Here is a 22260-nt window from a genome sequence, read left to right on the forward strand (position 1 = left end):
AGGATCCTCAGGCGATGTACATGGAGCTGCACAGGCAACCGTGGGAACCCAGCGACAACTATGACAATCAACACCAAGGGTTGTGATGCTCTGGGAAGTGGGAGGCACTGGGTGACACTGGGGGTGCTCCCTCCATGGCTCCTGTGGTTGCCCATCCTTCCAAGGGAGGTGCTCATGGGTCAGGGGGAGGCTACACAGGGCACCCTGTGCTCCTCACTTCCTCTCCCAGTATCCCCAAGGGCTCCCCCATCCCTTTGCTCGTACCTGCAGGGGCTCCCCAGCCCCATCCAAGTGCCCAAGTACCCTCAGGCACTGCCCCATTCTCTCCCCACAGTGCTTGCAGTACACCCAGGGCTTCCCCATTCCCGCTCCCACTACCCCAGTCCCATCCCGCTGTAAAAGGGGGAGTCGGGGAGGATTCTTGCTGAAAGGTTTCTCAGATGAAAATGAATCACCACCGTGGCAATATTACATCAGAGAACTGTTTATTGAAAAAGGAGGGTAAGTGTTCCTACCAAAGTGGGAGAGAAAGGAGTAGAAAGGGAAAAGGATAGAGAGAGAAACAGAAGACAGGGATAGCGTTACTGCAAGAAGCCCGGGCGCTCTGTGGGCATCAGCTGGGCAGATGGAGTGTGTGTGCTGCAAGCCAGGGCGAGCCCACATGGCTTTGTGAGTGGCTGGGCGTGATTTCCAAGGACGGCACCTGCGTGTCTCTGGCATGGGCGAGCGATGGCTGCAGGCTGGCTGCTGCGGGCTGGCTGCGGGCTGGTGCTGCGGCACTGGAGGCTCTGGGCTGGCTGCCACGGGCTGGGGCTGCAGTGGGCAGGTGCAGCAGGCTCGGTGCTGTGGGCAGCATGGGAAACGCGGCAGAGGCGGCGGGTGGGTACAGGCAGCATCTGCTCCATCGGGGAAAGCAATGAAGGAACGTCCAGGACGAGCAGGAATGAGCTGCCTCGGGGAAGCAGCGAAGCAGGGAAGAATAGATGCGGACAGGGAACAAGGACCACCAGGAGGAAAAGGCGGGGGTCCCAGTTCCAAGGGGGCACAGGACCTGGTTCCCTGCTCCTGGGACAAAAATGCAGCTCCTTGGTTAAACTGGCAGAAATGGTGTTTCTTTGTTCAGCTCGGACAAGGAAGCTGAACAAGGTGGGAACCTCCCTTGGAATGGAAAATACAATCCCCTTCTCTCTGAACTATTATAATTTTGAAAAACAGGGCTTTTAGGTAAAGATGCGGGAACAGGAATAAGAGTTCTTTACTGGCATATATTGGCAGAAACAAGTTAATGGAAATTGACTTTTTCTGGATATTGTATGAATTGATGTTACATTATTGGTTATACTGTTGAATAAATATTGCGATGTTGCTCAGATAGTGAAAAGTATTTTGGAGTGGCTGATGTTGTTGTTGTGGCCATCCAAGGGTGGGGCCCAGCCATGGCCCAGCCCCACTGAACAGGGATGGCCATTGCCCAGCTCTGCTCTGGACAGCCCTGGTGGCAGCCAGGACCTGAGGGTCCCCCCTGCCCCCTTGGCTTTGATTCTTGCAGCTTTAGAGCTGCTGCAGAGGTAAGAATTCTGTGGGAGAAAAAAGCCTGCCTGTGGTTTGCTCAGCCCTGCAAGAAGCACAAAACCCAAAGGGAGCCCAAGCAGTGTCTCTGTGAGGGCCTTTGATGGTTTTCAGAGCAGGACTGGCTGGAAATCGCCCCCTGCAGGGGCAGCTGTGTGAGAACCAGTCCAGAAATGCTGCAATTGATCATTTTGTCCCTTGCAGCAAGGGTCTGTGATAGCCCCAAAAGCCTTGCATATCCCGCAACACTCTGCTCAACAACCTGACCGATTCCCTCCTCCCTGCTTCAAACATGAAGCCCTTTAGAATGGCCTAGGAAGAGTGTTTGGCTTTTTACTGTGGCTGCCAGACAGGAGGGAAAAGTGTGGAAATATTGAGCTGTGGCTCGGCCCCAGAGCTGTGGTACAGGTTTTGGGAGTGATCCTGCGTGGATTCCAGGTTTCCCCAAAGCTGCCCCATCCCTGCCCTCCTCACCTGAGTGAAAGGCTGAGGGTTGGCAGGAATTGTGGTGTCAAGACACCCCAGGGGCTGCTGTGGACTCGAGATGAGCCTGAGACCAGGCGCTGCCTTCCTTCCATTCGGGATCATGGAGAGTGCTCACGGGTGTTGTGCAGGGTGTGTGCCTGACCCTGGGACACGGCTACGCTGCCAGTGGGCACTGTGATCCAACCTGTTGCCTTGGCGGCTTCTGATCGCTGCCGATGATGTTGCCAGGAGCGATTGGTGCCCGTGAGCTTGCAAAAGGGGCGATTTCCCATTCTCCCTCCTGCCTCCCGTCCGAGGCCGCCATGGCCCCTGAGGGGATGGAGCTGGAGCGGGGCGCCCCCTGCTGGCCAGGAGTGCTCCATGCAGCGCCCTCTGCTGGCCGCGGTTATAACTGCCACAAAAACCAACAGCGCTGAGCAGGAGGGAAAGTTCTGGGTTTGTGTTGTTTGTTCTGATCTGCTTTGTAAATTTCCCACTACAGAGCTGGTATTCCTTTTCCTACACTTTTGCCTGATATCCCCACAATCTTGGAAATTAAAAAAGAGGTTTAGAGATGGGTCTTCTTATTCCAGGAAGGTTCCTACTTTCCTTGGCAGATATTTCTCATTTAAATGAGTTGCCAACTTCTGGGTTCCAGCGTGGAGGGGACAGACACCCCATGAGCAGATAGGGTCAGGGACTTGGCCACCTCATGCACTGCCTTTTAAACCAGGTGGGTCACCAAGGGCCCTCCTCCAAAGTGGCTCTTCTGGTCAACCTGGCTACTCAGGAGCTGACTTTGTCAAAGTGTCATGCTGTCCCCAGTGTGCCATGGCTGACAGATGATGGACAGACAGGGCCCTGTCTCACCAAAAGCAAGTCCTGACCCACCCCTGCCACACACAGGTGTTCCAAAATGTCTGCAGACTTCAAATTTTTCCTATCTTTGAAACCTCACCCTGTGCCATGGCCTGATTCCAACTGACCTGGGAAAGGGGGAGGCTCAGGAACACCCTCAGTGCCTTTGTGACATCCTGGTGTGGGGAACATGGTAGAGGAGGGGTTTGGGACAGGGGACAAGAGAATCCAGAGCCTCTTGAAGGCCACTTTGGTCATCAGAGCAAGGAAGGTCCAAGGCTCTGCCAGATTCCTCTGGTGGAGGAAACGTGATGCGGGGGAAGTGTTCGGGGATTGTTCTTTGTTGGTGGCTTTCCCTGGAAATCATTCCTTGTGTGACAATTTGGACTCTGAACCTTGTTGCTGTTGGTTTATTTCTTTCATTGCTGATTCAGGAACTGTAAGACTTTTGGAATCTTTGTGCCTCCATGGGGAGCGGTGGAGAAAGGGGCAGCAGCCCCTGGTTTTTAGTGGGAACCCAGAACTGGAGAATCCCATTCCTAAAGCCCAAGAAAGCTGAACAAACACCATCACTGCCAGTTTAACCAGAAAGCTGCATTTTGGACTAAATAGGAAGGAAATGGGTCCTGTGTCCTCTGGCACTGGGAGGAGCCAGGGAAGCCAGGGGTGTACTGGGAGCACTGGGACGGGGAAAGGGGAGCACTGGGTGCCCTGTGCAGCCCCCCCTGACTTGTGGTCATCACCCCAGGCAGGATGGGCCACCACGGGAGCCATGGGATGGGGACTCCCAGTGTCCCATATTGTCACAGCACGTTCCCATGGATGTCACTGGTGTCCTGCAGTCACCCATGTGGTCCTGGCAGCTCTGTGTGGGTCACCTGGGGGTCCTTGAGGGGGACAGTAAGAGACACCTGGCTTGGGGTGACACCCATGGGTGACATGTCCATGTCCCCACCCATCCCCCATACTCACCCCCTGCCCCCTCATGTCCAGCCCCTCCCCCACCTCCAGGGGATAAGGGTGTTCTGGGGACGCCTTTGGGGATAAGGGGGGGGTCTGAGGGGTGTGTGGGGAGGGGATCAGGCAGAGTCATGGCTGGAACTCCCCACTGACCTGTCCTGGGATTTCCTGAGAGCTGCAAGAAAAAGAGGATGGGGTGATCATGGGGTGTCCTGGGCCCCAACCCCACCTGGGACCTTTAAATGCTCACTGGAGCCCTGAGCCCCCACCAGACACTGATTTCTACTGGACTCCCAGGCCCCTGCACCCCAAAGCACCCCTGAGGAGCCCGAGAACACCTTAGGCACCCAGGTACTCCAAACCCCTCCCCAGGAACCCTGAACCACCTCAGGACCCTGATTCTTCACACAGCCCCTGAGCACCCCTCAAGCCTCAAGGAACCCCAAGAATGGAATGCAGGGAAGACCCCAAACTGCTTCAGGATCCCTGAGGAGCTCTCAACATCCCTGCACAACTTTCCAACACCTCCCTAAAAGCCCCCAGGAGATCCCAGTGACACCCCAATATTCCTCAAGGCCCTTCCTGGGACAGCCCAGGACCCTCCAAAAGACCCCCAAAGGTGTGAGCACCCCAAGCAAAGGTCACTGGGGGCTCAACTTCCTCCAGCTCAGGGGCTTTGGGTGATGCCCCAACTGCCCCCCAGTGTGTGGGGCTTCCCCCCAGTTCCTGTAGGACCTTGTCTACCTCCTATGTCACCCACCCCGGTGGTGGCACCAGTAACAGCCCCTGATGACAGCCAGGAGCAGGAGCAGGAACAGGCGGGTCCTGCCGACATTCACAGCCACTGCCTGGGACAGAGGGGACACATTGGGGTCACCCTGAACTACAGGGGCCCTGAACACCCCAGCAACCCTGTGTGATCCTACCTGTGACCCAGGATGAGCCAGGTCTCACCTCCAGGGCCAGCTCAGGGCTGTGGTCCTGGAACACGCGGTGCCCATCCTGTCCCAGCTGGTTGGTGGCCATGCACTGGTAGGTGCCCGAATGTCCCACATCGACTGCTGCAAGCTCCAGGAGGGGACCCCAGGCCACCTCCTGCCCATTGTGCAGCCAGGTAAAGGTGACAGGGGCTGAGCCCACCTTTACTGAGCAGCGCAGGGTCACATTGTCACCTGCATGCACCTGGTGTGACAGGGCACTGAGGGTGATGGTGGCATTGGCCACGGGCACTGTGGAGACAGAGACAGGGCTGGCACCTGGCTAGGTGAGAAGGGGGTCCCGTGGATGAGGTCACCCCCAGCCTGAGGGTCCCGCTCCCCCAGGACGGTGACATTCAGGGGATCACTCTCGGCCACGCTGTCCCCGTCGCTGACCCGGCACCAGTACTGACCACTGTCATTGTCCCCAATGTAGGGCAGCTCCAGTTGGGGGCCAGTGCCCAACAGTGCCCCGGAGCCCTTCCGGTGCCAGGAGAACGACAGGGGACCTGTCCTCACGGCCACCTCACAGCTCAGCACCAAGCTGTCTCCCAGTGTCACCTGTCTCCCGGAGGGCTGCACTGACAGGGACACCCCTGGGAGTGGGACCCCTGTGGATGGACACAGAAGGGATTGGTGACCCAGGAAGGGTGGGAGACACAGGATGGGAAAGAGGGGATTGGAAGGGCACAGACAGGATCCCAGTGAGCAGAAGGGGACCCTGGGAGGCAGGTTGGGACCTAGGGACATTGGTGAGACCCCATGGAAAGGTGCAGAGGCCCAGGCAGGGATGGAGAACCACAAGAGAGACTGAGGAGACTCAGGGAATGATTTGGGGTTTATAGATAGGCCGGAGGACCCATGGAAGGAAGGGAGAGCAGAGGGTGGAGCAGGGACCTTGGAAGGGGTGGGGAATCCAGGGAGGGCTGGGGAGGACAAAGAGAGGGATGAAGGATCAGGAGGGGGAACTGGGCAGTCATGGGGGAAACCAAGAGGGACTTGGGAAATTTTGTATGACCCAGGGAGAAGTAAAGAGAGGGATGAAGGATTCAGGCAGTGGTAGGAAATCCTTGGAGGATGTTGGGCTTCCCTGTCCCCATCGTTGCACTCACTGTGTACTTTCACTGTCACCGTCTTCGACACCCTCCACTTTGACACCCCTTTGCTCACCCAGCCCTCACAGTGGTAGTTGCCGCTGTGGTGCTGCTGCAGAGGGGACAGGGACAGCTCGGTGCCATCACGGAGCCCCTCCAGTTTCTTCCTCTCATGGTAAAATGACACCGAGGTGACCGTGTTGTTCCGCCAGCTCCGGCAGTGCAGTGTCACTGTGTCCCCCTCCAGCAGCGTCCGTGCTGGCACCTGCAGCACCAGCCCCTCTAGGGGACAGAGGGGTCCTGTCGTACCTGATGGCAGTGAGACCCCCCAATTGGGTGCACCAGGGGTCCCCAATTCCAACAGGGTTCCCCCACACTGGGATGGTCTGAGATGTCCCCAGAGCAGGGTACAGGCTCTGGCCACACAGGAGGTGACCCATAGAGCGGAGCCCAACCCAGAGCCCTTGGGGTTCCTGCCAGGCTGGGGACACCTGAAACCCCCTCACCATCTAAGACTCTCAGAGCTGGGCTACGCCCGGTGCCAGGTCTGTCACACGTGTAGGTGCCACTCTTGGTGACAGTGAGGCGGTCCTGTCTCTGTTGCCCCCAGCGCCATCCGTCCTTGTACCAGGTGGTGGCACCAGCAGTCCCCAAGCCCTGACAGGTCAGTGTCACCCGGTCCCACAGCACTGCCGGCTTCCACGGGGGCTCCACGAGAAGCTGGGTGGTCTGGGCACCTGTGGGTGACAGGGGACACCAGCCTGACAGGGCCAGTGTGGGGCTGGGGACAGCGAGGTGGGGCCATGGCATCCTCTGAGGACTCACCAGCAAGGCCAAGGGTCTGGGCTGGAAGGGAGAAGGGACAGGGCTGGATGGGGGTGGCACTGCAGAGAAAACAGCACAGGGGCAAGGGGTGTGGAGGCTGTCCCCAAACTGTGCCTCTGGGGACAGCAGTTCTTGTGAGAAAGTGTGTCTGGGTGGCCCCCAAAATATTTGGAGTGGCAGGGGGACATGTCTGTGTCACAGCCACCCATGCACCACATCCCTGTGGCATAGACACCTTGGGAACAGGGACACTGAGGCCACGCTGGGCTGAGGCAGAACATGGGGACACTGTGGGCATCTCAGGCAAGAGGACAACACAGACACAGCCCATGCTGACCCAGGTCACCCCCACCAGCTCATGATCCCATCCCCATGGCTGCATCCTCACTGTTCTTGTCCCCTTCTTTCCCCACATCCCAGTTCCCTTGTCCCTATCCCCAGAGCTCCCTGAGCCCAAAGGTGCCAGTCCCCACATTCCTGTCCCCACATTCCCATCCCCAAATTCCTGCCCCTTCTTCCTGTCCCCAAAGCCACCCTACATCCCCAGTCCCACCAAGGTCCACTGTGGGTAACACAGAGTGGCACTGCTGGCATTGGGGACCTCAGGGGACCCCACACCCCCGGTGTGCCCCCTCCTCTCCCTATCCCAGGGGTGTCAGGCCTGTGCCCGGGGCACTCACCCCACAGGAGCAGTGCCACCCTCCCGGCCATCCCGGTGTTCCCAGCCATGTGCACCGGCTGTCACTCGCTGCTGTGGCCACCGCTCCCCTGGCTGGCGACTCTTCGGATGAAGGGGAAGGAAGCGAGGTCACGTCTGTCCCCACGCGTAGGTGGCCCTTAGTGGGGGCAGGGTGGCCACAAGCTGGGGACAGGCTGGGGACAAGACTGGCTGGCACATGGTGGGAAATGTTGTTCTCACGTGTGGGAAGCTCAGGGGGTTTAGGGACCTAAAGATGGGTGTCCAGGGGAATGGGGGATCCCAGGGATGGGGTCCTTAAGAATGGGGGGAAATCACTGGAGACTGTGGTGCCATGGGAATGGAGGTTCCTTTTGATGTTTATTTACTTGCTACTTCTCCATGTGTTCTTCTCATACAGATCAGATGCCCCACCAGTATATTAAATCAACCTTAGCTATTTCACAAAATTATCTGAGTTATTCTCACCATTGTCACTTAGTTACACAAATAAAGGCATTAGCTACTTCTGCAACAGTTAATGTTATAACACACAGCACATTGTCTCTATCTTGATATTTTTTGAGAGCCTAAACTATAATATAATAATCACACTGAAATATATATTCTACACAGTGATTAGGGTAAAAAGGTGACAAATAGTAGTGTATCAAAAGTAATTAAAAATAGATTACAAAATATATTATATCAAAATAATTGGGGGAAACCAATATACTGAAAGCCAATGACTACGAAGTTATTCATAATGGGGAGAAGGTGTATGGAAGGGTTTATTAGACTTCTTATCCTGCTCTGATTTTGACAGCAATAAATTCAATTCATATCTCTAATTCCTAGGCAGTTTTGCCTGAGACAGGATTTGATGAGTGATCCCTCCTGGTCTTTGTCTCAACCCAGGAACCCTTTGCTCAATTTTCTCTCCCCATCCAGGTGTGGAAGGCAGTGAGAGAGTGGCTGTGGTGGGTGCAGGGCACGCGGCCACTGTCCATCCACGGCAAGGCAGGGAGGAGGAGGAGGGTCCAGGTCAGGTTGTTGAGCTGATTGTTTTGGGATTTGCAGTAGTGCTGGGGCTCTCTCAGTCCCTTGGGCAAAGGGACAAAATGATCAATTGCTACATTTCCAAACTGATTCCCTCACAGCTGCCTCTGCAGGGGGGGTTTCCAGCCAGCCCGGCTCTGAAAACCATCAAAGGCCCTCGCAGAGCCACTGCTTGGGCTCCCTTTGTAGTTTGTGCTTCTTGCAGGGCTGAGGAAACCACAGCCAGGCCTATTCCACCCACAGAATTCTCACCTCTGCAGCAGCTCTAAAGCTGCCAGAATCAAAGCCAAGGGGGCAGGGGGGACCCTCAGGTCCTGGCTGCCCCCTAGGGCTGGCCAGAGCAGGGCTGGGCAATGGCCATCCCTGTGCAGTGGGGCTGGACCATGGCTGGGCCTGACCTTTGGATGCCACTGCCTTCAAGGAGCAGGAGTTTGGGAGCTCCTTCCTGCTCAGGGCTCCATTCCCCAGCTGCTCTTGCTGGCTCAGATCCTGCAGGGGATGAGCAAGAATGGAGAAGTCTGGACCCCCCAGGAGCTGCCATCCCCCAGGACAGGGCCCCCTTGTCCAGCATGTATCCCCCTTGGGACAGGATCCCCCCAGGACAGGAGCCCCCTGGATGTGCCCCCCCAGGACAGAACCTGCCCTGCCCCGTGTGACACTCAGTACAAACGGCCTCTTCCTTCTGCTGCCAGAGAGAGGAACTGAAAACATTGGGCAGGCACAGCCAGACACCTCCATCCCCCACAGCCTCCCCAGCCCTCCCTGCAGACCCCTCACCCCTGCTTCCCCCACCCTGGGCTTCCCCCAACCCCTTCCCTGCTCAGATGCCCCTCAGGATCATCAAGACACAAACTGGGGAGTTGTGAAATTGAGGGGTAAAGTGATGGAAATGGAAAAAAAGAGAGGGAAAAGTCCTTGGGGGCTGGGGAGGGCACAGACCCAGAGCACCTTGAAATCTGTCTGGGGTGATGCTCAGGCCGCTGGCACCTTGTGGGGGCTGTGCTGGGCCCTGGCTTACCCCAAAATCCGAGGCACCCACAGAAGGAGCTGTGAACCATGGGCCCACCCAGCCACTGCTTATCTCTGGCACCCCCATTACACAGGGAAGCCAACCATAGCACCCCCATTCCTTCAGTCCCCTGTCCCTGGAACCCCCATCCCAGTACTCACATTCCTCAGGATCTCCTTGGTCCAGGACCCCTGTTCCCAAGGAACCTTCTCCTGTTGCAGCGTAATGTAATATCCTGTTTCAGCTATCCCAGTTCCTCTCCAGCTGTGCCAACAACCTCTCCCTTCCTCTCCCCCTTGCCCCCTTGCTAAGTGCTGTCTGTCAATCTTAACATTCCAGCAAGGGCATCGTCTGATTGGCAAAGTTCAAAAGATGCCCCTCAGCCCTGGGGACATTGGGCTATCCAGGTGTCACCTGTCCCCTAAGACTTCTCCCCTCCTACCTGGTTGGTAGCATTCCTACCCCTTCCCTCCCCCTCTTCCTGGGCCTAAAACACACGGAGACCATGCTGTTCTGGGTTCTGTTGGAGCTGTTGCAACATTCAGAGGTCTGTGACCTAGGAATAAAGCTCTGCATGAAAACCCTTCAGCAGGACCCATCTCCTTTTTCCTTCATCATCGCCTAAAGCCTTTCCACCAGAGGTAAAACTGAGTTCCTCCTTGCCTGGACTTGTCCCAAGCGCCAGCTGCAATACCCAGCTAGCCAGGGGTGTCTCTGGGGTGAGACCACCACAGCTGCCGCCTTTGGTCCAGCAGCAAGGCCAAATGAGCCCAGGCACATTCCATCTGGCAATATTGGCTCTCCCATTCATTCCATACCCAAAAATCCCCCTTCCCACATTACCTTGAAATTTCCAGGACCCCCCATTCCCCCAGCATGCTCCTCCCATGAGCCTGGAGACCAGGTTCTTCTGGAACTCCCATCCCTGAGTCCCCCCAGCCCTGGGGACCCCCATTCCCCTTGCACCCCAATCTCTGGTGACTTCCCCTCCTCAGGACCCCCATGCCCCTGGACACCCATCCCTGAGATCCCCTCAACCCTCCACTCCTGAGAACTCCATCTCCCACCTTTTGTCACCCAGTTTTGTTCCCAGACTGTCCCCACCCTGCCCCAAGCCTGTCCCCAGCTTGTGGCCACCCTGCCCCCACTAAGGGCCACCTACACGTGGGGACGGACGTGACCTCGCTTCTTTCCCCTTCATCCGAAGAGCCACCAGCTCTTCGTGCTCTTTGTGAGCACCCTGGTGCTGCAGGTACCAGCACGGATGCTGCTGGAAGGGGACACGGTGACGCTGCGCTGCCAGTGCTGGGGAAACCACACGGTCAAATTGATGTCCTTCTACCACAAGGAGAAGAAACTGGAAGGGCTCCACGATGGCACCAAGCTGTCCCTTTCCCCTCTGCAGCTGAACCATGGCAGCCGCTACCACTGCAGGGGCTGGCTGAGGTCCTGGTTCTGGGAGGAGTCAGTGCTGGTGACAGTGACAGCGCAGGCCGAGCATCGCAGAGCATCTCAGTGTGGAAGGACCTGTGTTGGAACTGGGGACCCCTGGTGTGCTGCCTATAACCCAATGGGGGGGATCTCCATGAAAACGGGACACCAGGTGTGACAGGACCCCTGTGTCCCGCAGCCCAGTTGGTGCTGCAGGTGCCAGCGCAGGAGTTGCTGGAGGGGGACACGGTGACACTGCGCTGCCAGTGCTGGCGGGACATGTCGGTGACTGGAGTGCGATTCTACCGTGGGAACAAGGAGGTGGAGAGGTCCCTCAATGGGACTGCAGTGTTGCTGTCCCCCCAGCAGCTGCACCACAGTGGCCACTACAGCTGCAGGTGCTTGGTGGACTCTGAAATGTCACCATGGGCACAGCCGGCACTGGTGACAGTGACAATGCATGGTGAGCACCCCCACGGCTAGAACTCCAATCCCGTGAGACACCAAAAGACACTTCCTAGTGGTCTCAGAGTCACAGTCCTCACCTCCCCTCTCCTTCCCAGAGCTCTTCTCGGTGCCGGTGCTGGAGGGTCCCCACGAGCCCACCATGGGGTTCCTCCTGACTCTTAGCTGCCTCAGCACCCCCAGCCCCCTGTGGCCCCGACCCCCCCTCCTGCACGTGTTCTACCGGGATGGGCAGGTGGTAGGGGGCCCGCAGGGGTCCACGCAGCTGCTGGTGCCGGCTGTGAGCGTCTCCCACTCAGGGAATTACAGCTGCCAGGTGCACTCCAAGGGGGAGGCTGTGCAGAAGAGCAGCACCCAGCTCTGCGTCACAGTGCGCAGTGAGTGCGGGGATGGGCACAGGGAGACCCCACAACCTGCTCAGATCCTCTGGTTAGGGATCTCCATGAACTCCAGACACCTTTCTTTTGTCCCCCACCTCTGTCCTGTGTCGCCTCACCCCTCCATGGTGTGAACCCACCCCTGACATCCCCCATCCTATCCCCCCACACTGGCTGCCAGCCCCTCCCTGTGGTCTCAGCCCTGTCTGATCCCCACAGTGCCTGTGGCCAATGCCACCATCACCCCTGGTCCCCTGTCACACCAGGCGTGTGCAGATGACAACGTGACCCTGCGCTGCTCAGTGCAGGTGGGCTCAGCCCCTGTCACCTTCACCTGGCTGCACAATGGGCAGGAGGTGGCCCGGGGTCCCCTCCTGGAGCTCAGGGCCATCGATGTGGGACATTCAGGCACCCACCAGTGCGTGGCCACAAACCAGCTGTGACAGGATGGGCATTGCGTGTTCCGGGCACTCAGCCCTGAGCTGGCCCTGGAGGTGACACCACAGGACACAGGGACACAGATGGAGTCACATGCGGTCACCAGGGAGTCTGGGACCGCCGGGTTGATGGATGACCCTGATGTGTCCCCCTCTGTTTCTTGCAGTGGCCACAGGGATTGGTGGGGGCCTTTTGTTCCTGCTCCTGCTCATGGGTGTCATTGTGGCCTGGCACTGGTGGCACCATGTGGGTGGGTGACCATGTGGGGACAGGGTCCCAGGGACAGGTAGAGGTCCCCAGAGTTGAGGAGCCATAGGGCAGCACCCACAGCCCTAGAATTGTGACCTTGTCTGGGGGTCCTGTGGGGTTTGGGGGGGTGCTGGAGGGTCCTGCATGGATGGTGGGGATCATTTCAGGGTCTGGGGGGTCTCTGCCCCTGCTAGGATTTGGGTACTTGAGGCCAAGTTTGTTGGGGGCACTGGGGAACTACATGAATTCTGGGAGGCTTCAGGGATGCTTGGGGGCCCTGTGAAAAATTGAGGGTCCTGTGGGGGTTCAGAAATCTTGAGAGGGGTCACGGCCCTGGGACCCCACATTCACCCCTCCCCACTTTCCTCTGCAGCTGCCAGGAAGCAGCAGGTGTTTTGCAGAGAAAAGAAGAAACCTCACAACTTTGTAAAAATTGTAAAGCCCGGTATGCTTCTATTACGACACGCACCGGACGCAAGCCCCCAAAGGACGCAAGCCCCCAAAAAGGCATGCGTGCTTCTGAAGACCTTGGGTCTTCTTTTATCCCCCTTCTAAATGCATATGCATACAGTTTCACAATGAGTTCATACATATTCATTCCGTGTGACATTTAGCACCAGTTCTTCTTTATCAAAGGAATTTCTAAGTTGGGGGCAAATCGACCTTGTGGTCTTTCTGTTTTTCTTTCTCTGTCTCCTTGCTGTCTCTTTGCTGTCTCGGCATGCGAGTTTTTCCTTCAGCTTTGGCCTCACAGACTTTTCACCTTTCTTAGACACTTCACCTAATTCAGAATGGATCTTTACTCTGTCTCATTCCCCCCTTTCCTAGGAAATAAGTAAATTCTTTTACTTAATGAAAACCTTCACGACAGTAAGTGTCTTTTAGTGCTTCATCATGTACGTTTGACAAAGAGGTTAGTACAGCTATTCGTTGTAGCATTCTCCAGTTCCAAATTAACAATGTAATAAATAATCCTAACAAAATTACAAATACAGAGATTAGAATGGTTTCTACTAGACAGAATAACATGATTGCTATCAATTTGTACAGCAGCACAAGCAGTTCTCAAGCATACACCCTTTTCCAGTATATACGAGCACAGTTTTCTGGTCAGTGACTGGATGAATTTCAGAGTGACAAATACTCTGTTCAGTGTCTAAACACACATCCTGCACATTAATAGTATTGCTTTCACAAATGAATCCCATCTGTTCTCTAGTAATGCAGGATTCTAAGTTTACTGTCTGCCACTTTCCATTCATCTTTCGTGCCCACACTCTATGTTCTGAAGGATAGAGTATTGTTTTTTCATGGTTTATTCCTAGGGCAACAATGGGATGGATAACATAAACAGTGGCATTATGTATGGTAAGCACAAAGGCAGTTGCCACATTAGAAACAGGATCATAGGTGAAATTCACCATAGTCCGCCAGGATTGAAACTTCCTTTCAATATCAATTGCATTATCCCACGCAATTTCTTGAATTTCAGCTGGAAAATTACCTTCACCCCTTTCCCATATGATCGGAGCTGCTGTTGCTTGTATCCATAACTGTGCTTGTATACAACTGAAAGCTACAGACACATTATCTTGAACTATACTAAGTGCTTCTACTATCAACTTGTGGTCTTGGTCCCCGGCCTTTTCATACTTCTTTACTTTGGCAGTACTTTTGAAATCTGTCACTGGCTAGTTCCTAATGCCAAGAGAGATTACTATAAAGGCTGCTTCAATTTTGTTAGGCTACCTGCTGCAGTGGCCAGTTTATTCACCAGTATTTCTGAATCAATTCCATTTAAAACTCCTAATCTTGTCCCTAATATGCCAGTTAGATGTTTGTTATGGGGAACAGGAGCTGCTTTTTGTCCATGACCATCCCTCCCTGCCAGAGGGGCTCACACTGCAAATTCAGACACACTTCACAAGTGTATCTGACAGAGGTTTAGGTCATATTTGAGGCAGATGTTTGTTCTGAAATGTAGAGACCTCAGGGAATCACCTTCCCCCTCCAAAGCACCTGATTTCCCAGATGTGTGGCAAGCAGGAATGTCTCTCCTGGTCTACAAAACCTCACCCACCTTGCCCCTAGCTTCAGGTCCAAGCCTCAAGTAAATAGTGAAGGGGAAATCTGAGAGAAGAGCCTAAATTCATTGCAGAGTTGCAGTGCCTCAGAAGAAACTGGGATCAGGTTTCTGCTGCTTGAAACACTCAGCACAAAAGTGATGCTCAAAATCCTACAACTGCTGCTGAGCTCTGAGGGGGGGTCTCTCTCTCTCTCTACCTCTTTTAAGCAGAATCCAACCGCCTCAGACTGGGACGATCACTGATCCAAATCTCAGTAGGAAAAGGGATAGCTATAAATAAAGAAAATCACCTTCCTTGCTTGGGTTAATAATGCTGCAGTTCAGCACCCTTTACCAGCTATTGCCTGGGTGTTCAGCCAACCAGCTTAGAAAATGACTTAAGGAAACTGATTTCTTGGTGTTCCTGGTTTTAAGCACCAGGAGAGCTGGCTCCTTCCTTTCTTGTTCTGCTCCTGAGATATGCCTGTTTTTGTAACCATGTTGTCCAACCCTCAAAGGAAGTTTTTAGGAAGGAGGAGCAGGCTGGTTCGATTTTTGAGATGTTAATTTGCATTATCAACTCCACACATTTGAGAGACCATTCTGGATTGAATAATAGCTGTTGTTCACTCGCATTCTTTACTACGTAGGGGCCTGTTTCATACACTTTGGGTTCAAGTTTGGGTAGAGTCTGAACTAGTATGGGTTGTATAAGGCCCTGCTGTGGTAAAAAGTGTAGTGTCCACTTTGAATTCAAATGAAAGTCTGATAGCAACTCGAGCTCAAAGGCAGGTCACTTCTACAGGCTGTATCAAGGTGAAATTACACCAACAGTCTGATTCACTTAGGCTATCACAAACTTCCTGGTGTTCATATACACCAGGGGAGGTTCAGACACTAATTACATCTGGTCTCTCATAAGCTGTCCTATTGATGACCCAGCACTTTACTTTGATTTCTTCTCCTCAGATTCCTTGAAGTGTTCACAGTTCCTGTTCCTGCTACTCTTGCTCCTCACATACCTGATTCTCATGGATTACTACAGTAGATATGTTTAATTCTTTTATCTCAGGAGGTTTTCCCATGGATCCAGCATACTGATTAAATGCCAGGGACCAAGGCCATTCAGCATTGCTTTGAATAGAGGTACTCTCAAGTTCTAAAACTTCAGTTATGATTCCACACAAAACAATTCTACAAACTAAAATATGAGCTACTCCCGACCATCTGCAATGTACTCATTTTGCCCGAGTAAGTTTTAGTCTCAGTTCATTGTCTCCTGGCATCACTCCTTAAGGGGTTTCTGGGCCTTCTTCACCCGAGAGTGATGAATCCAGACATCCTCCTCCTTGATTTTGATTGCAGTGAAGGTGGTGAGAAGTATTCGCAGTGGTCTCTCCCACTGTGGTTCCGAAGTCTTCTCTGTAAGAGACTTAACATATACATCATCCCCAGGCTATCTAACTCCCTGCTCCAAGTTCCAGCCACATGTTTCTCAATTACTCTGAGTTGCTTGCTTAATGCCACCATGTAGGTGGACATTCTGGACATTCCCTTTGTATTCTATATGGTCTTCTATAAGGCATTCCAAAAGGACTCAGCATTCCTTTAGCTCAAGGTTTAGTTTGAATTTGCAATAGTGCTAGTGGAAGAGCTTGGGCTAGGGTAGATGAACTTCTTGCCCCAGTCTTACAATCTGCTGCTTAATCAAATGATTCATTCTCTCCACCTGGCCACTTGATTGGGGGTGGTATGGGGTGTGAAGTTCCTAATCTATGCCCAGATGGCTACTAATCTGTTGCACTATTTTGGAAATGAAATGAGGATATCGTGGCTGGAACTCTGAAGCGTGGTATTATTTCTTGTAAAAATAATCTGGTCACCTCTTGAGCTTTGACAGTTCTAGTGGGGAATGTTTCTGGCCACCCTGGAAATGTATCTATCAATACCAGTAAATAGTGATGCCCCCCTTTCCTTGGGAGTTCTGAAAAGTTAATTTGCCACTGCTGTACAGGCCCATGGCCTCTCCCAGTCGGAAGGAGTTTTGGCCCGGAGGGGGGTATTTTGGGGTTAGTCTGGAGGCAAGGATCACATTGTCGGCTTACCTGAGTGATAGTGGCATATAAATTCCTGACAACGATACAACGATTCTTTCAATCAGATTTGTGTTCTAGAAAGCCTGTGGAAATTACTACTTCAAAGTTAACACTTCATTTCAATGCACTCTGTATCACTCGTAGCCTTGGTCATTTTGAGAAAGGAGCCACACTCTATAAAAGGCTTTTAAGTAGTTAGGCCCTAGTGTGTTTTCTAGTGCCCTTCCTTTACTAGTAACCATGAAAATGGGAAGGGATTACTAGCTCTCTTTCAATGGTAACCCACCCCTTGCAGGTGTATGTCTCCTTTGATTAGTATTATTGTATTATGGCTTACCTTCGGGGAAAATCTGTACCTCACCCTTTGCTGCTTTCTTTGCCTCTCCATCCGCCAGCTCATTTCTTTCCTCCAATTTTAAGCTCACTCTCTGGTGTTCCTTAATATGCTTTTTCAGGTAGCTGAACTGCTTCCAGCAGCTGGATTGTCTCTTCTTTCCCTGTGAGGTCAGCAGTCCCCTCTCCTTCCAGATGGCTCCATGTGCGTGTATGACTCCAAATGCATACCTTGAGTCTGTGTAGATGTTTATTCTCCTCCCTTTTTGCCCTTTCCAGGGCACGGGTCAAGGCAATTATCTCAGCCTTCTGCATAGAGGTACCTGTTGGTAAGGGTCCAGACTCGATTACCTCTCTGTAGGTGGTCACTGCATACCCAGCATGTCGCTTCCCATTGGCAATGTAGTTGCCCCCGTCAGTGAACCAGGTCTCCGCATCGTCCAAAGGAGTGTCCTTTAAGTCTGGGCGGCTGGAGTAGGTAGCTTTGATGGTCTCTAGGCAATCATGGTGTGCTGAGAAAAGAAGCTGGGTTGACAATATTAGTCACCACAATCTCTACATCATCTTGCTCTACCATGATGGCCTGGTATTTCAGAAACCTCTGTGGTGAAAGCCAGTAACCACCCTTTACTTCCAGTACTGCGGACACTGTGTGGGACACTAGCACAGTCATTTTTGTCCCAGGGTAAACTTGCGTGCCTCTTGAATATTCAGCACAACTGCTGCTACAGCTCTGAGGCAACCTGGCCAGCCCTGGGCTGTTGCATCTAGTAGCTTAGAGAAGTAAGCAACTGCCCTCCGGCATGGACCCAAGTCCTGAGCCAATATTCCCAGGGCAATTTCTTGCGTGGAAAAATAGAAAGAGTGCTTTACTTACATCTGGAAGTTTCAAAGCTGGAGCCAACATGAGGGCACTCTTTAGCTGGTGAAAGGCCTGTGTGGTATCTTTTGTCCACTGGAGATCTCTGTTTCCATTGGCAATAAGAGCATAGAGGGGTCTGGCGAACAGTCCATAATTATAAACCCACAGCTGGCACTACCCTGCCATGCCTTAGAAGGTTCGGAGTTCTTTCGTTGTCTGGGGTTTCAGGGTTTGGCATACGGCTTCCCTGCCTTAAAGTCTGCTGCTCAGCACTCACTTCTTACCTCAGGTAGATTACCTTCTGTTTCACTACCTGTGCCTTTTTCTTTGAGACTCTGCATCCTTGGAGTCCTAGGAAATTCAAAAGGCTTACCGTCCAGGCTTTTCTCGCTTCCCTCGTCCGAGTAGCTACTAGAAGATCATCCACGTACTGCAACAGCCTCCTTTCCTCTTGTGGAGCTTCCCGGGACTCTGGGTCTTTGCAAGCTGTTCTCCAATTGGAGTGGGGAATCTTGAAGCCTTCAGGCACATGGACTATGTGAGCTTGTGTTTGAATGGAAAAATTTTCTGTCTGGCTTCGTGGATAGGGAGGCAAAAGAAGGCATCTCTTAGGCCTAAAACAGTGAACCAGGTTAGCTCAGGTGTTAAACAAGTTCGTAAAGTCTATGGATTTGCTACCACAGGGTATAAATTCTGTGTTATCTTATTGACAGCCCTTAATCCGGTACTATCAGTTATTGGGCTGATTCCTTCCTTATCTTCCTTTTGAGGGTACTACTCAGTTCTCAGTAGTTGTGTTCTTTCCTTAAGCTTGATGCTCATGGGGGAGCATCTTTCACTCTCCCTGGTACAGCAGAGGCCCATACCCTTGAAAACACTCTTTTACTTACTCCAATATCTCCTTACTAATGTCTTTAATTTCAGTGTCTGTTAATGTTAAGCCTAACCTCTTTATATCATTTGCCTCCAGAGTAACCTTTCTCATTTGAGAATGTTTAGCAAATTGAGCAAATTGTACAAAAGATTTTAGGTACACATAGTACACATGTTACTCTAAAGGTTTGCACAAGTATGCCTTCTCAGACTGGCCAGTTGTTCATTCCCCACACTACAACATAAACATTCTCCACAGGTACTAAAGGTTTATTAAAACTGAATATATGACCCTTGTGTCAACAAAAATTCTTCCCTTTTGGGGAGGTCATCTTTATCCTCCCTCCCTTACCTTGGGAGGAGCCTTTAGCAAATCATATGTACTCATTTTGCGAACTGTGATTGCTTTACATTTCAGCATGATAATCCTTGCCTCATTTCATACGTTGCTATCTTATGCTGCATGCTGAACAACATGTTTGATTTGCTTTCCTTTGCCTTGTTTTCCTTTTTCAAGGGCCAAGACCAGAGGGCAGTCTGATTTTACAACCTCTTTGCCATTCTGGGTGATTTCTTAAAAAAAAAAGACATTTCAGCATACCAAAACCCCATCCCATTTATCTTCCTATTATAAAACAGTACTAACTGCAATGAAGTATTATAAATCTTTTTATTTTCTGAGCTGCTCTTACTGGCAACCTCCTCCCGGTGAGCCCCTCCCAAAAGGGGCTAATTTAGGAACCTGTTTGCTCTGGTCAGTTCTCATTATTTATTTCTCCTTGCCCTATCTAGCTTCCACTCAAACCTTTTTACAGACCTTCACAGTAGTTTCTCAGTTTTCCTCCTACACACACAGCTCCAGGTGGCAGGTATCAGATGTGATTCCCACACACAAGCTCTAAGACCTTAGGTTCTGAATCCGCTTGACCAGAAACCTCTAATTTACACTCGGGGCATGTGCCCTGACAGCAAAACAGCAATACCAGTGTTTCTCATAAACACCGCACTGCAATAATACCTGCACATCCAGCTTTTGCCCACAGGCCATTCTTGTGTTCCCTGGGGAGACGGGGCAGCCAGAGCTGTCCCTGTGCCCAGGGGACAGCCACTGTCACCTCACACAGCATGCTAATCAAAAACGTGACATAGACACTATGTTCTGATCAAACAAAATATCAGTCTTTTCTAGTTCTCTTCTTGCACAATCTAATTAAGAACTGTGCCTACTTACACTTGTTTTACTGCTTTGCAAAAAGGCTGTGCTAGTCACAGCCGAAACTCTGATATGCCTACAGACACAAACACTAGCACTCGCACGCCCCCTTTATCTCAAATTCACTAGAGCCAAGGCTTGAATTGCTGTGAGGGGGAGAATTCTTGGAATTCCTTTAACTCGCTTTATCGTAGTTAAGCATAAATCACCGTACTATAGTTCTCCTATGTAAAATGCCACTCTTGTTGCAACAAAATCTTAAAATCTCCACAAACACTACTATACAATCTGAGAATCAAATTACCACAATGCAGCAGAAGAAAATCACCACACAAAATCACTGGGAAAGGGCATATCTCTCAAAGTGCTTGCTTTTCTCAACACAACACAGCATATTATAATTCGGCATTTACTCACATCAATTTTTCTTGGACACAATCAAAATAACAGCACACAGTCTAGAGATCAAATCCAAACATCCAAGGCAAAGGAACTCTCTGAGCTCATACTCACGGTTAAAATGTACCAAATCTACACAAATCACTACATTTAAACATGATAAATACCATTACTGATATTCCTCCACTTGCTTCTCCGCAGGGCACTTCTCTCCCTGCCCCCACAGCCTGCTGCAGCTGGTGCCTCAGGCCTCACTCGGCTGCTTCAAACACGGGTAGTACTGACCGCCCCCGCACTGTATAGCACTGTAGCTCTACTCTCTTTTGTACACCATACACTTAGACACTTGCACGATTGCAAACACAGTGCACTGACCACACAATGCACACATTAACCATACAGCAACACAGTGTCCGGACATCACACATGCACACAAATAAAACACACATGGGCTCAGTGGTTCTGCTCCATCAGAACAATGAACCCCCAACACACACATACATGGGTTCACCCGGATCACCCCCAGAACCTCTTGCGGTCTGCTCTATCAGAACGATGAACCCCGTCTCTAATACAGCTGCTCTATCAGCTGAACCCAGACGTCTCTGGGTGGTTTACTCCCTTGCTCTCCTTTCCCTCCCCCGGGGGCCCCTCAGTACATACCGTATCTTCCTCCGCAGCCAGCAGGTCGTTGTCTGTCCTCGCACGTGGCATGGAGGTCCGTCTATCCCCCCTGCCCCTGCGGGGACAGAGAAGTCCCTTCGTGGTCACCATAATGTTTTGCGGAGAAAAGAAGAAACCTCACAACATTGTAAAAGTTGTAAAGCCCGGTATGCTTTTATTACGATGCGCACTGGACGCAAGCCCCCAAAAAGGCATGCGTGCTTCTGAAGACCTCGGGACTTCTTTTATCATCCTTCCAAATGCATATGCATACAGTTTCACAATGAGTTCATACATATTCATTCTGCGTGACATTTAGCACCAGTTCTTCTTTATCAAAGGAATTTCTAAGTCGGGGGCAGGGGACAAATCGACCTTGTGGTCTCTCTGTTTTTCTTTCTCTGTCTCCTTGCTGCCTCTTTGCTGTCTCGGCATGCGAGTTTTTCCTTCAGCTTTGGCCTCAAAGACTTTTCACCTTTCTTAGACACTTCACCTAAATCAGAATGGATCTTTACTCTGTCTCACAGGAAAGGTGAGTGGGGGGCTCAAACCACACTCTCCCCTTTTACCCCAACCCCCAAGATCTCCCATCCCCTCCCCCACATCCCCTTTATTCCCTCAGGGCCCCCCCGGATTCCCCGGCCCCTCCAAAGGAGGGGGAGGTGCTGTACACCCACATCGCGGTCACCAAGAGGGCAGGGGGTGAGTACGGGGGGGACACACGCAGAGGGACATGTCACCCACAAGGGTCACCCCACCCAGATCCCACAGCCCGTGTCTCTCACAGCGTCCCCCTGTGCCACCACCCTCCAGGATCCCCAGGTGACCTACGCAGAGCTGTGGAGACCCCAGGGGTGACCACGGGAACCCGGTGACATCTACAGGAATGTGCTGTGACACTGGGGGGAACTGGGGGGCACTGGGGGTCCCCACCCATGGGCACTCACTTGTGTGTGGGCTGCCACTAAAACTGCCCCTCTGCCTCCCTGTGGGGGCACAAAGATCCCAAAGGGCTGAGAGAAGGACAATTTTCATGAAACAGCAATGAAAGAGAATAAAATCAACAGCAACAGCAACAAGATTCAGAGTCCAAATTGTCATAAAAGTAACAATTTCCAGGGAAAGCCGCCAACAAAGAATAAACCCCAGACATTTCCCCCAGCACGTTTCCTCCACCAGAGGAATCTGGCAGGGCCCTGGACCTTCCTTGCTCTGATGGCCAAAGCGGCCTTCAGGAGGCTCTGGATTCTCTTCTCCCCTGTCCCAAACCCCTTCTCTGCCGTGTTCCCCACACGAGGATGTCA

At 52.4% G+C, this 22260-nt stretch overlaps 1 pseudogene; it reads left to right on the top strand.

Moving 5' to 3' along the window:
* Positions 1–21853, top strand: part of LOC128948101 (Fc receptor-like protein 2) — a 77948-nt pseudogene extending 56095 nt beyond the window's left edge.
* Positions 21854–22260: the final 407 nt, after the last annotated feature.

This window comes from Melozone crissalis, unplaced genomic scaffold, assembly GCF_028551555.1.
Source record: "Melozone crissalis strain CALT ecotype California unplaced genomic scaffold, PUWL_Pcris_2 ptg000114l_1, whole genome shotgun sequence".
NCBI classification, from domain to species: domain Eukaryota; kingdom Metazoa; phylum Chordata; class Aves; order Passeriformes; family Passerellidae; genus Melozone; species Melozone crissalis.